The sequence below is a fragment of the Bombina bombina genome, chromosome 11, assembly GCF_027579735.1.
Source record: "Bombina bombina isolate aBomBom1 chromosome 11, aBomBom1.pri, whole genome shotgun sequence".
Taxonomy (NCBI): domain Eukaryota; kingdom Metazoa; phylum Chordata; class Amphibia; order Anura; family Bombinatoridae; genus Bombina; species Bombina bombina.
Genome location: NC_069509.1, coordinates 135,097,999 through 135,111,998, shown reverse-complemented (window position 1 = coordinate 135,111,998; position 14,000 = coordinate 135,097,999).

Below are 14,000 nucleotides of genomic sequence, written 5' to 3'. Positions count from 1 at the left end.
AATGTCTTGCAGTGCAATAAAATGTGGTTGATATAATGTCTGGCTTGAAAGTAGGCAAATCTGTTGGTGTAAGGGATTGGGAATTTTCTGCATAACTCATCGAAGGGTAAGACTGACCTAGCTGTGTAATCTAGCATTTTGTCTATATTATCGACACCCAAAGCCTTCCACGTCTGAAAGACAGGGTATAATGTGCCGGGTTGGAATCTTGGATTCCCCACCAGGGGGAGATATTTGGTGCTACCGGGGTCCCACCCAAGGGCCTTGGCCATAGATCTCCACCCAAGGAGCACGTCCCGAAACATAGGGTGATTTAATACATTTGTAGGCAACTCTGATAGAGTGGCATGTGGGAGAAAAGCAGGGGATATTTGAGGCAATGAGGCCTCTTCCAAGTGGACACTAGAGAAATGTTGGGTGTTTAGTGTCCAATCTAGTGCCAGTTTTGCCAAGGAAGCCCAGTTGTAATACAATAAATTTGGTAATCCTAATCCACCCCGCGAGTAGGGGAGATACAGTTTATGTGCCCCAATACGCGACCTACCACTTTTCCACAGGAAGGTTCTAATTGTAGCATTTAAAAAGGCTATGTCTTTTCGTCGGAGTAATATTGGGAGCATTTGTATGGGGTATAAAATTTTGGGGAGGATCATCATTTTGATAATGTGGACTCTACCCATTAGAGATAGTGGCATATTTTGCCATGCCGTCAATTCTGTTTTAATTTGTTGGATCAGAGGAGATATGTTTTGGGAGTACCAATTCTGCGGGTTTGCCGAAATGTGTATGCCTAGATAGGTTAAATAATCATTTACTGGTCGGAAGGGATATTGCTCGGGATTGCTGTCATATCTCTGGTGCAACCATAAGATTTCAGATTTTGAAACATTTATTTTATATCCCGAGAACTGTCCAAACAGTTCTATAGCATCAAGAATAACTGGGACGTGAGTCTGAGGGTTGGAGATAAAAAGTAACATGTCGTCTGCATATAGGGCAATTTGAAGTTTATGGTAGTTAAGTTGTATCCCCGGGAAAAGAGTTCTTAGGCGTACTGCCAAGGGTTCTAGTGCCAAATTAGAAAGCAGTGGGGAGAGAGGGCATCCTTGGCGTGTTCCTCTATGAAGAGGGATTGGGGGGGAGTAAAGATTATTTATCAGCAGGTATGCCACCGGATGGGAGTATATGTTAGTGAGAAAAGTAGTGAAATGTCCTGATATACCAAAAGCCTCCATAGAGTGGAAGAGATGTGACCACTCCACTCTATCAAAGGCCTTCTCTGCGTCAAGCGACAGCAGGAAGGCCTCGGGAAGGGACGAGAGAGTTCCCTTTTGCTTAGCCTGCCAGTAGTATGATATTGCATGAAGGACTTTGCGGATATTTGTGACCGAGGAGCGAGTGGGAGTAAAACCTGTTTGTTCTGAGTGTAGGACGTGGGGGAGTAAATGTTTTAAACGGTTCGCTAAGAGTTTGGTGAGCAGCTTATAATCAACGTTTAAAAGGGATATGGGTCTGTAAGACGCCGGGAGTGTGGGATCTTTACCCACTTTATGAATGACGGTGATATTAGCTGCAGAGAAGCTGACAGGGGGGACACTGCGCCCCGTAAAATAGTGGTCAAATAAGGTGGTGAGAACCGGGGCAGTTTGGTCAGAGAGCATCCTATAGAATTTGGTGGGAAGCCTGTCAGGGCCTGGTGTCTTTCCCAGGGCAAGAGACTTAATAGTCTGGGTGACCTCCTCTGGAGAGATTGGGGCATTGAGATTGTCCAACTTTTCCTCAGTAATTGTGGGGAGAGTAAGATTGTTCCAGAACTGTTGATGTGCATTATCATGAGGTGGCTGTGATTGATATAAGTTGGTGTAATAGTTTGTGAATTCAGTTACTATTGCAGGCTTTTCATTAGTTAATTGGCCCTGGCTTTTAATAGCTGGAACCCCTCTGTTTGCTTGTTTGATTTTGACCAGAGAGGCCAGAAATTTTCCAGCCCTATTACCATGTCGCAAGAAAAGTCCCTGACTCCTGGTTTCTCTGTGTATATTGTTCTGTAGCATGAAAGTATCTCTCTCCTTTTTAGCCATAAAGTAAGAGGTTCTATTCTGTGGAGTGGGAGATTGACAATATTGGGCATATATGTTAGTCAACTGAGTATTATAATGTTCTTCCCTACCATTCTGGAGACGTTTCTGTTTGGACAGATAGGTAATTATGTCGCCTCTAAGGACTGCCTTAGCTGTTTCCCAAAAGAGGGTCGGGGATGATATATGTGCTCGGTTATTGTTTATTAAGTCATCCCATTGCCTCTTCAGATACATTATAAAGTCAGGAGACTTTATAAGATGAGTTGGGAATCTAAACACCCTCTTATTAGTGGGTTGGGGAGAATGTGTAACAGTCAAAGAAATTGGGGCGTGGTCTGAAACGGTCAGATTGGCAATTTTGGCTTCTGTAACTAGTAGTTCTAAGGAGTTAGAGGTGAAGAAAAGATCAATGCGAGAGAGTGAGTTGTGTGCTCGTGACGCGCAAGTATAGTCCCTGCCCACGGGGTTCCGTCTTCTTCAAATGTCCTGCACCCCCAAAGAGTCATATAAAGCCCTAAAGACCTTGGTCGGAAAGACTGTCATGGCCCTACGTTTAAAGGTCAGGGAGGGACCAGAAGGGTCCCTAAATCTGTCTAAAGCAGGGTTGGGTGTTAGATTGAAGTCCCCTGCCATGATGATTTTAGTGTCTAAGTGTTGAGCTAGGGAATTGGTTAGGGATCTCCAAAACACAGGTGCTCTGTGGTTGGGACCATACACATTACAAAAGGTATACCAATTTACTTGCCATTTCAATCTAACAATAAGAAATCTCCCCTCTGGGTCTATTATCACATTCCCTAGTTGGTAATCCAGGCCTTGACGTATGAGGATTGCTACCCCCTGCTAGAGCTATTGTGAGGGGAATACAGGACCTCTGAGATCCACTTAACTTTAAGCTTTTCATGTTCAGAAGCGGTTAGGTGTGTCTCTTGTAGAAACATGATATCGGCGTGTGTTTTTTTTAGATATGCCAAAATAGTTTTCCTCTTAATGGGAGAGTTAATCCCCCCCACATTCCAGGAACATATTTTTATTGTCATTTAAAAACTGTAAGAGCTATATACCTCCCTGCCTGTGGTGTGCCTGTCTCTAGTTGGAGTCTACAATTAAAAAAAAAGGGAGCCCTGGTGTAAAAAGGGTTATTATGCTGGTGAGTGTGGCTAAGATAGCAGAGTAGCATACGCTGGGCATATTTGAGTGTGCAAACGGAGGGAGCGAGGAGAGACAGGTACAGTAACATTTTTCATCAGTATGGGAACAGGGGCATAAAACATATAACATCAGAGAACAAAGCCTCCTATACATCATATACATATAAACATCATAACCTAATGCAATAGCCCTCATAAGCTGAGTGATGTAAATTATAATCAGAGCATTGACATTCTCGAACACTGCATTATCATAGCTGGCCAACTGGACACTTCCTTGAAGCGCGAGACACATGGTATATGATTTCCAATTATTCGACATACATAGCAAAAACATAACATATTTACATATAACAACCAGGACATCTACATTCCTGAACATTTTCATACGATACCTATCCATTTAGATATCTTCTTGCGTCCATAGAAAGATGTCTGAGGTATAAGTTCACTACCCCAGCTACACAGTGTATACAAAACCCACAGAGTCACCAGCTGGTTTATCCAGGTCAGCCAGGAGAGTCTCTCCTCACTGGGGAGAGGCTAGCAGGAGTATCCCTTTCTTGGTCTAAGTAATCTTGCGCCTTTCTGGGGGAGTCAAAGAGTTTGAATCCCTTTGAAGTGCGAAGCTTGAGGCGTGCAGGAAAAAAAAGGATAGCCTGACGTTTTTCTTTGTGTAGAGAGCTGCATATCAGGGCAAAATCCTTTCTCTTTTTGGCAACTTCAGCAGAGTAATCTTGAAAAATGTAGATTCGCTTTTCATCATATAGCAGCATTTCAACCTTCTTGTATGCCTGAAGGAGCTGGATCTTGGATTGAAAATTGAGGTATTTGATCATCACCCCTCTAGGAGAGGGCTTTTTCCCATCTGTGGGCGGTCTGACGCCACCAATGCGGTGAGCTCTCTCCACTTTCATCTGTATGTGGTCTGCCGAGATGCCCAAGAGGTTGGGAAGAGAGTGCTCAGCGAAGTATAGTAGCTCTGAAGGGCGGACAGACTCAGGCAGCCCTACCAACCGGACATTGTTCCTGCGTGAGCGGTTCTCTAAGTCATCAAGTTTTTGATGCAGGTATTCATTTTGTCGGAGCAACTTTTTAACTTGGATGGAAGAAGTATGGTGGCCATCTTCCAGATCAGAGATTCTTTGCTCTGCCCCCGCCAACCTGGAGTTGAATTGCTTTACTTCTGAATTTAAGTTGTCCATTCCTTTTTGGAGGATGTCTAGTTTAGTCAGTAGTAGAGAGCTTATCTGTTGTTCTCCTGAATTGGAGCTCCCAGGTTCTTGGGTGGGGGTGGGCTTTATAGGAGAGTTCTGCTGCTGGGTGTCTGGAGGCTGCTTGTGTTTTTGCTCCTGTTGGGATTTGTTTCTGCTTGACATTTTCGGGGCTGCCAGAAATCTGTCCATAGAAAGGGACGAAGGAGTCTGAGAGGGGTTAGTAGGCTTGTAGGTACCCACGTATCTCTCCTCAGGGACTTGACGGGAAAAGGAGGGAGGATATGACCTGCTTCAAGCTTTGAAGCGGGAAAGGAGGAGGAGAGATACTGTCCTCTCGTGTTACAGTACCTGTGGCAGTTCAGGCTGTCCCATCAGCACAAGGGTTCTTTAAAGCAATGTCTTATGTGCTAGCTCACTTGCCCCAAGGGGGATATATAGTCAAAATCTTGTTTACCATAGGAATGCTGGCCAGATTACCCAGGAAGCACTCCAACAGGACAGTCTATTGCTTATGCGCAGTTATCCGGTCTCAGTGACCACGCATCAATATCAAGGTGTTAATAAATAAAACATTTTTACTGTTGTAGATGGCTTCCAGAACATGCACAATGTCAAGGTAGAGATAGTACAGGAAAATACAGCAGTTATCTATGCTTGTCATTCAATGTGTACAGTTCAGACTCTCTGCTCCTAGCTGGGCACACCAAGTGCGTCTGACCGAAAACAACTCCCAGAGGCAGGAAGGTTAGGCCTGACAAGTTAGACAGTATAATCCCCTTTGGTAGCACAAGCCGTTTACCCTTGTAAAGGAAAGAGATCTTATAGTATTTTGTTCATACAGGCAGTTCGTCAGTCCATGGGATATAGTGAAACAGAGGCGTATAGATATTAACAGGCTGCGTGCCTCAGGTACTACCCCCCTTTACCTTGAGTTTTCATACGTTTCCATTATCTCCAGCATGGCCGCAGTTGTTACTCACAGGTCTTTGCCATGCTACCTGGATGTTCCGGATACCAGTTCCAGTTCTATGGCGCAGCGATCTGCAGAGGGTAACTCCGGAGCGGAGCCCCGGCCCTCCAGAGCCCTCTGGGAGATTAGGCCGCCTCCGGCTACTTGTTGAGGCAATCCGCCTGCTGCCGTCGATGTCAGTTCTAGCTAGGAGCCTCTCCTGTTCGCCGCTATGGTGGCGTGTAGTCTGGTGAGAGCAGGGGGCAGTCCGGCTGAGGGTGTTCACACGCTCCACGAGGGGAGCCAAGATGGCAGCCGGTCTCTGTAGTATCTCCGGTGGTGAGGCTAGAAGTTAATATACCTCTCAAACCACGGCATCAGCGATATACGATGCCTCCAGGCTAAGCTAGGTCCTGCTGTAGCCAAGGAAGAACTTGGGAGCCAGTGTGGGGCTTCAAATATGCAGTTTTTCCAGGGTTGTGCACGGAGCTCCTTACAAGCACATCCACACTGTAGCTCCGCCCAATGGAAGTCGTTTCAGATGAATTTTTAAATGACCGCCATCATTCTAACTTATCTATTTCTGATGATGATCTATCTGGTTCAGAAGATTCTACCTCAGATATTGACACTGATAAATCTTCATATTTGTTTAAGATGGAGTTTATTCGTTCTTTACTTAAAGAAGTGTTGATTGCATTAGATATGGAGGAGTCTAGTCCTCTTGATATTAAAACTAATAAGCGTTTAAATTCAGTTTTTCAAACCTCATGTAGTTATTCCAGAAGTTTTTCCAGTTCCTGATGCTATTTCAGAAGTAATTTCTAGGGAATGGAATAGTCTGGGTACTTCATTTACTCCTTCAACAAGGTTTAAAAAATTGTACCCTTTGCCATCTGATAGATTAGAGTTTTGGGAGAAAATCCCCAAAGTTGGTGGGGCTATCTCTACTCTTGCTAAACGTACTACTATTCCTATGGCAGATAGAACTTCGTTTAAATATCCTTTAGATAGGAAGCTTGAATCCTTTCTAAGGAAGGCTTATTTATGTTCAGTTAATCTTCTTAGACCTGCTATTTCTTTGGCTGATGTTGCTGCAGCTTCAACTTTCTGGTTGGAGGCTTTAGCGCAACAAGTGTCAGACCATAATGCTTATAGCATTGTTAAACTCCTTCAACATGCTAATAACTTTATTTGTGATGCCATTTTCGATATCATTAGAATTGATGTCAGGTATATGTCTTTAGCTATTTTAGCCAGAAGAGCTTTATGGCTTAAAGGGACAGTTTACTCAAAAATTTTCTCCCCTTTAATTTGTTCACAATGATCTACTTTACCTGCTGGAGTGTATTAAATTGTTTACAAGTAGCTCCTTTTCCCTTATATTGGCATTTGAAATTGTTGATTTAGCATGTGGTATCCCCACCTATTCTGAAAGTTTGTTGGCGCGCGTACCAGCTATAGATAAGCTTTGTAAACACAGCCAGCAGAAGAAATTACACTCCCAGTGGGTTATAGAAGAGATAAGGTAATAAAATGTTGATTTTCCATTGTTCTCTCAAAGTACTGGTGACTGTTTTAAGGACAGATATAAGATAAAGAAGCAGGTATATATACACAATGTGATACAGTAATGAGATCTGATTATACCTACAAGCTCAACCCATTTTATTAGGTTGTGACTTCAAAACACAAAATCAGAGCTTTAATATACACAAATAAGCCTTAAAAGCTCATTTTCATACATTTTTTACTCTGCAGTTGGTAAAAAAAGCAATTGTAAACACATTCAGGGAAAAACTATTTTACAGTATACTGTCCCTTTAAGTCTTGGAATGCAGTTATGACTTCTAAGTCAACTTTGCTTTCTCTTTCTTTCCAAGGTAATAAATTATTTGGTTCTCAGTTAGACTCAATAATTTCAACTGTTACTGGGGGGAAGGGAGCCTTTTTGCCTCAGGATAAAAAATCTAAAGGTAAATATAGGGCTGCTAATCGTTTTCGTTCCTTTCGTCAGAATAAGGAACAAAAGCCTGACCCTTCCCCTAAAGGAACAGTTTCCATTTGGAAACCTTTTCCAGTCTGGAATAAATCCAAGCCTTTTAGAAAGTCAAAACCAGCTCCCAAATCCGCATGAAGGTGCGGCCCTCATTCCAGCACAGCTGGTAGGGGGCAGGTTACGATTTTTCAAAGATGTTTGGATCAATTCAATTCAAAGTCTTTGGATTCAGAACATTATTTCACAAGGGCACAGAATAGGTTTCAAGGTAAGACCGCCTGTGAGAAGATTCTTTCACTCATTCCAGTAAAGGCTCAAGCGTTTCTGAAATGTGTTTTAGATCTGGAGTCAGCTGGGGTAATTGTGCCAGTTCCAGTTCTGGAACGGGGCCTGGGGTTTTATTCAAATCTGTTCATTGTTCCAAAGAAAGAGAATTCTTTCAGACCAGTTTTGGATCTAAAAATATTGAATCGTTATGTAAGGATACCAACATTCAAGATGGTGACTATAAGGACTATTCTGTCTTTTGTTCAGCAAGGGCATTATATGTCCACAATAGACTTACAGGATGCATATCTTCATATTCCAATTCATCCGGACCACTATCAGTTCCTGAGATTCTCTTTTCTAGACAAGCATTACCAGTTTGTTGCTCTTCCTTTTGGCCTAGCAACAGCTCCAAGGATCTTTTTGAAGGTTCTCGTGCCCTTCTTTCTGTAATCAGGGAGCAGGGTATTGCAGTATTTCCTTATTTGGACGATATCTTGGTACTTGCTCAGTCTTTACATTCTGCAGAATCTCACACAAATCAACTTGTGTTGTTTCTTCAAAGACATGGTTGGAGGATCAATTTACCAAAGAGTTCCTTGATTCCTCAGACAAGGGTAACCTTTTTGGGTTTCCAAATAGATTCAGTGTCCATGACTTTGTCTCTAACAGAAAAGAGACGTCTGAAATTGGTTTCAGCTTGTCGAAACCTTCAGTCTCAATCTTTCCCTTCGGTAGCTTTGTGCATGGATATTTTAGGTCTCATGACCTCTCCAGCTTTGTATGCTGAACCAATGGTGCAGGGATTATACAAAGAGATCACAATTAATATACTTAAATTCCAATGTTCGATCTTCTCTGACTTGGTGGTTGGATCACCATCGTTTAGTTCAAGGGGCCTCTTTTGTTCGTCCAACCTGGACTGTGATCTCAACAGATGCAAGTCTTTCAGGTTGGGGAGCTGTATGGGGATCTCTGACAGTGCAGGGGGTTTGGGAATCTCAGGAGGCGAAATTACCAATCAACATTTTGGAACTCCGTGCAATTTTCAGAGCTCTTCAGTTCTGACCTCTTCTGAAGAGAGAATCGTTCATTTGTTTTCAGACAGACAATGTCACAACCGTGGCATATGTCAATCATCAAGGGGGGACTCGCAGTCCTCAGGCTATGAAAGAAGTATCTCAGATACTTGTATGGGCGGAATCCAGCTCCTGTCTAATTTCTGCGGTTCACATCCCAGGTATAGACAATTGGGAAGCGGATTATCTCAGTCGCCAGACGTTACATCCGAGCGAATGGTCTCTTCACCCAGAGGTATTTCTTCAGATTGTTCAAATCTGGGGGCTTCCAGAAATAGTTCTGATGGCCTCTCATCTAAACAAGAAGCTTCCCAGGTATCTGTCCAGATCCAGGGATCCTCAGGCGGAAGCAGTGGACGCGTTGTCACTTCCTTGGAATTATCAACCTGCTTATATCTTTCCGCCTCTAGTTCTTCTTCCAAAAGTGATTTCCAAAATCCTAATGGAGCGTTCGTTTGTACTGCTGGTGGCTCCAGCATGGCCACACAGGTTTTGGTATGCGGATCTCGTTCGGATGGCAAGTTGCCAACCTTGGACACTTCCGTTAAGGCCAGACCTTCTGTCTCAAGGCACATTTTTCCATCAGGATCTCAAATCATTAAATTTGAAGGTATGGAGATTGAACGCTTAATACTTAGTCATAGAGGTTTCTCTGACTCAGTGATTAATACTATGTTACAGGCTCGTAAATCTGTGTCTAGAAAGATCTATTACCGAGTCTGGAAGACTTACATTTCTTGGTGTTCTTCACATAAATTCTCTTGGCATTCTTTTAGAATTCCTAGAATTTTACAATTTCTTCAAGATGGTTTGGATAAGGGTTTGTCTGCAAGTTCATTGAAAGGACAAATCTCTGCTCTTTCTGTTCTTTTTCACAGAAAGATTGCTAATAATCCTGATATTCATTGTTTTGTGCAGGCTTTGGTTTGTATTAAGCCTGTCATTAAGTCAATCTCTCCTCCTTGGAGTCTCAAATTGGTTCTGAGGGCTTTACAGGCCCCTCCGTTTGAACCTATGCATTCTCTGGATATTAAATTACTTTCCTGGAAAGTTTTGTTCCTTTTGGCCATCTCTTCTGCTAGAAGAGTTTCTGAGTTATCTGCTCTTTCTTGTGAATCTCCTTTTCTGATTTTTCATCAGGATAAGGCGGTGTTGCGGACTTAATTTAATTTTTTACCTAAAGTTGTGAATTCTAACAACATTAGTAGAGAAATTGTTGTCCCTTCATTGTGTCCTAATCCTAATAATTCTCTGGAGAGATCTTTACATTCTTTGGATGTAGTTAGAGCTTTGAAATATTATGTTGAAGCTACTAAAGATTTCAGAAAGACTTCTAGTCTATTTGTTATCTTTTCTGGTTCTAGGAAAGGTCAGAAGGCTTCTGCCATTTCTTTGGCGTCTTGGTTAAAGTCTTTGATTCATCATGCTTATGTAGAGTCGGGTAAATCCCCGCCTCAAAGGATTACGGCTCATTCTACTAGGTCAGTTTCTACTTCCTGGGCTTTTAGGAATGAAGCTTCTGTTGATCAGATTTGCAATGCAGCAACTTGGTCTTCTTTGCATACTTTTACTAAATTCTACCATTTTGATGTTTTCTCTTCTTCTGAAGCAGTTTTTGGTAGAAAAGTACTTCAGGCAGCTGTTTTAGTTTGATTCTTCTGCTTATAATTTCAGTTTTTTTCATTATAAGATTAAAACTTTTTGATTTGGGTTGTGGATTATTTTTTCAGCAGAATTGGCTGTCTTTATTTTATCCCTCCCTCTCTAGTGACTCTTGCGTGGAAGTTCCACATCTTGGGTATCTGCTATCCCATACGTCACTAGCTCATGGACTCTTGCTAATTACATGAAAGAAAACATAATTTATGTAAGAACTTACCTGATAAATTCATTTCTTTCATATTAGCAAGAGTCCATGAGGCCCACCCCTTTTTGTGGTGGTTATGATTTTTTTTGTATAAAGCACAATTATTCCAATTCCTTAATTTAATGCTTTCGCTCCTTTCTTATCACCCCACTTCTTGGCTATTCGTTAAACTGAATTGTGGGTGTGGTGAGGGGTGTATTTATAGGCATTTTGAGGTTTGGGAAACTTTGCCCCTCCTGGTAGGAATGTATATCCCATATGTCACTAGCTCATGGACTCTTGCTAATATGAAAGAAATTAATTTATCAGGTAAGTTCTTACATAAATTATGGGGTTTTTTTGCCCCACCCTTGCCTACATATCGTTAGCTCTGATACTTACCCAGAAGTCCTGAATATTGTTCTACAAGAGTGCAAAATAAACACAATTAAGACATGAAGTATTTAATAATATGAAGACTGACCCTGTGTTTTCCCGGTCTGGGTCATGCGGGATATTGTTGTTCTTTGTGCAAGTAACTGCAGGCAGAAGTTGAGGGTTAGCTATATATAGGATTGAGGAGCATCACTTAAAATTTCTGTTGTTGTTTCCACCTATTTCAAGAAGGGATAGCACTAAATATTCACCAAGAAATGTATCAGTAAATTAAAAAATAATTAAAATTTAAAATTATTTTCTTTGATTGTGAAAAGTGGCTACATGCGACTGCCACTCTCGATTAGCTCACTGGCCTCTTGATTATCCAAACCGTTAGAGCATGCCATTTTTATATCTGACTGCCCTTTAACTGTTATAATAGCTAAAAAGGGGTATACCATACAACTGTATATTCTGCACAGTTTAAAGTGACAGTCTACACCTCAGTCATCTTCAAGTCTTACTTTAGATTAAAGGGACATTGAGATGGCAATATAAAATGGTAAATTATATATATTTAAAAACTCTGCAATATATTTTTATTGTTTATTTTGTCCACTTTTGCTGAAATTCCATTTTGAAATTGTGAGCTTTTTATTACCTGTTAGAAATGGAACTATTACTGTGTCTTATGTGTTTAATTGGTTCCCACTTTTGTAAAAATGCTCAATATCTTTATATTCCTTTTTGCTACCTCTTGTCTCTATAACTACTTTATTCAATTACTTCTTTCCCCTCACCACCTGGACTGTTCATTATAGCCCATCTCTCTTAAACTCACCTTACTTTTGTACTCATGAACCTTATCTATTCCTAAACACTCTCTCTCCCCCCTGCACCTTGAATCAAAAACAGTCTCATTACTGCAAATCTGTATCTCATGTCACCCTCCCTCTTACTTAGACTAGCTGCTGGTGACATCGCCCCTAATCTTGGTCCCCCAACAACTTCCTAGCCATTGCACCTCCATGTGTACCCTTTCATAGACTCAGAAAACAAAACTCTGGTAACCTTACTCACATTCCTCTTGCATCTAAAGCCACTACCCCTTTCACTTGTGCACTCTGGAACTCTCGCTCTGTTTGCAACAAGCTCACTTCTATACATGACCTCTTTATCTCCAGCTCCCTCGACCTTCTGGCTGTAACAGAACCTGGCTTTCTCCACTAGACACAGCATACACTGCTGCTCTGTCACATGGGGGTCTCCACTTCAGCCACACTCCTAGGTCTAATAATAGACAAGGAGGTGGTGTAGGTATTTTACTTTCCTCTCGTTGCGCCTTCCAACAAATACATCCCATCTCTTCCCTCACATTTTACTCATTCAAAATACACGTTTCGCTTATTCTCTCTATACATGTTGCAGTTATATACCGACCCCTGGCTCCTCAACTCAATTTCTAGATCACTTGGCTGCCTGGTCACCTGATTTCCTCTCCTCAGGCACCCCTGCCCTCATTCATGGCAATTTCAACATCCCTCTTGACAATCCCACTGCCTCCTCTGCCAAACAACTTCTGCAACTCGCTTCCTCTTTCAGTTTCTCGCAATGGACTGACTCTCCCACTCACAAAGATGGTCACTCCCTTGACCTGATCTTTAGCTATCGGTGCACTATTTCAAACTTCACAAACTCTCCTTTTCCTCTTTCTTTCTGACCACCATCTCCACACTTGCAACATCTCATCCCTCCCTACAACTCTCCCTCCTTCTACTCCTCACACCAAACCTCACAGAAGCATTATGTCATTAGATCAGCAACATCTTGCTAATTCCCTCAAACCTCTCCTCTCATCCATCTCCTCCTTCTCCTGCCCTGACCAATCTATCTGCCACTATAATTCCACCCTTACATCGGTCCTTGACAATCTGGCCCCTCTTACCATTGCTCGGAAATCACACACTCATCCTTAGCTCTGGCATACTCCTCTGACACGGTACCTACGCAGATGTTCCCGTACTGCTGAGCAGCACTGGAGAAAATCTCTGAGTTCAGCTGATTTTCTTCATTACAAATTAATTTTGAATTCCTACTATTCTGCCCTTAATCTCTATAAGAACATTACTTCTCTACTCTTATCTCTAATCTTTCTTCAAACCCAAAACGTCTGTTCTCTACTTTCAACATTCTTCTCCGTTCACCCCCACCCCCTAATACAACTTCTCTGTCAGCTCAAGACTTTGCTACCCACTTCAATAACAAAATCAACTCCATCAGAAACAAAATCAGCTCTCAACTTCCATTCTCTCACCCCCTCAAACGCTTGCAATCAACCACAACCCACATAGCCATAAATTTGGCTCTTTCTCCCCTGTTACTGAGGAAGAAGTTTCGGAACTTATACTGAGCTCTCACCTCACTAACTGTCCTCTTGACCCTATCCCCTCAAAGCTGCTCCCCTCCATCTCTTCTACCCTTACCCCTATACTCACACATATTTTCAACCTCTCCTTCAGCACTGGTATATTTCCCTCATCTCTGAAACATGCACTGGTCACACCTATCCTCAAAAAAAACTTTTCTTGATCCAACCTCCCGATCCAACTACCGCCCTATTTCCCTACTCCCTCTTGCCTCAAAGCTTCTCGAAAAGCTAGTATATGCACGCCTATACCAATTCCTTACATTAAACTCCCTCCTTGACCCACTGCAATCTGGATTTCGTCCCCATCACTCCACAGAGACACTTTCTTTCTTCAACTCCTCACATTCAGTCCTTGGCTAAATCCTGCCGCTTCCACCTTAAAAACATCTCTAAAATATGACATTTCCTTAGACAAGACAGAACTAAGGTTTTAATCCACTCTCTCATCCTTTCCTGCATCGATTACTGCAATTCTGTCCTCTCTGGTCTCCCTAGCTGCCGTCTAGCTCCTTTACAATCCATAATGAATGCCTCTACCAGGCTCATCTCCCTTACACGTCGCTCTTCATCTGCTGCACCTCTCTGCCATTCCCATCACTGGCATT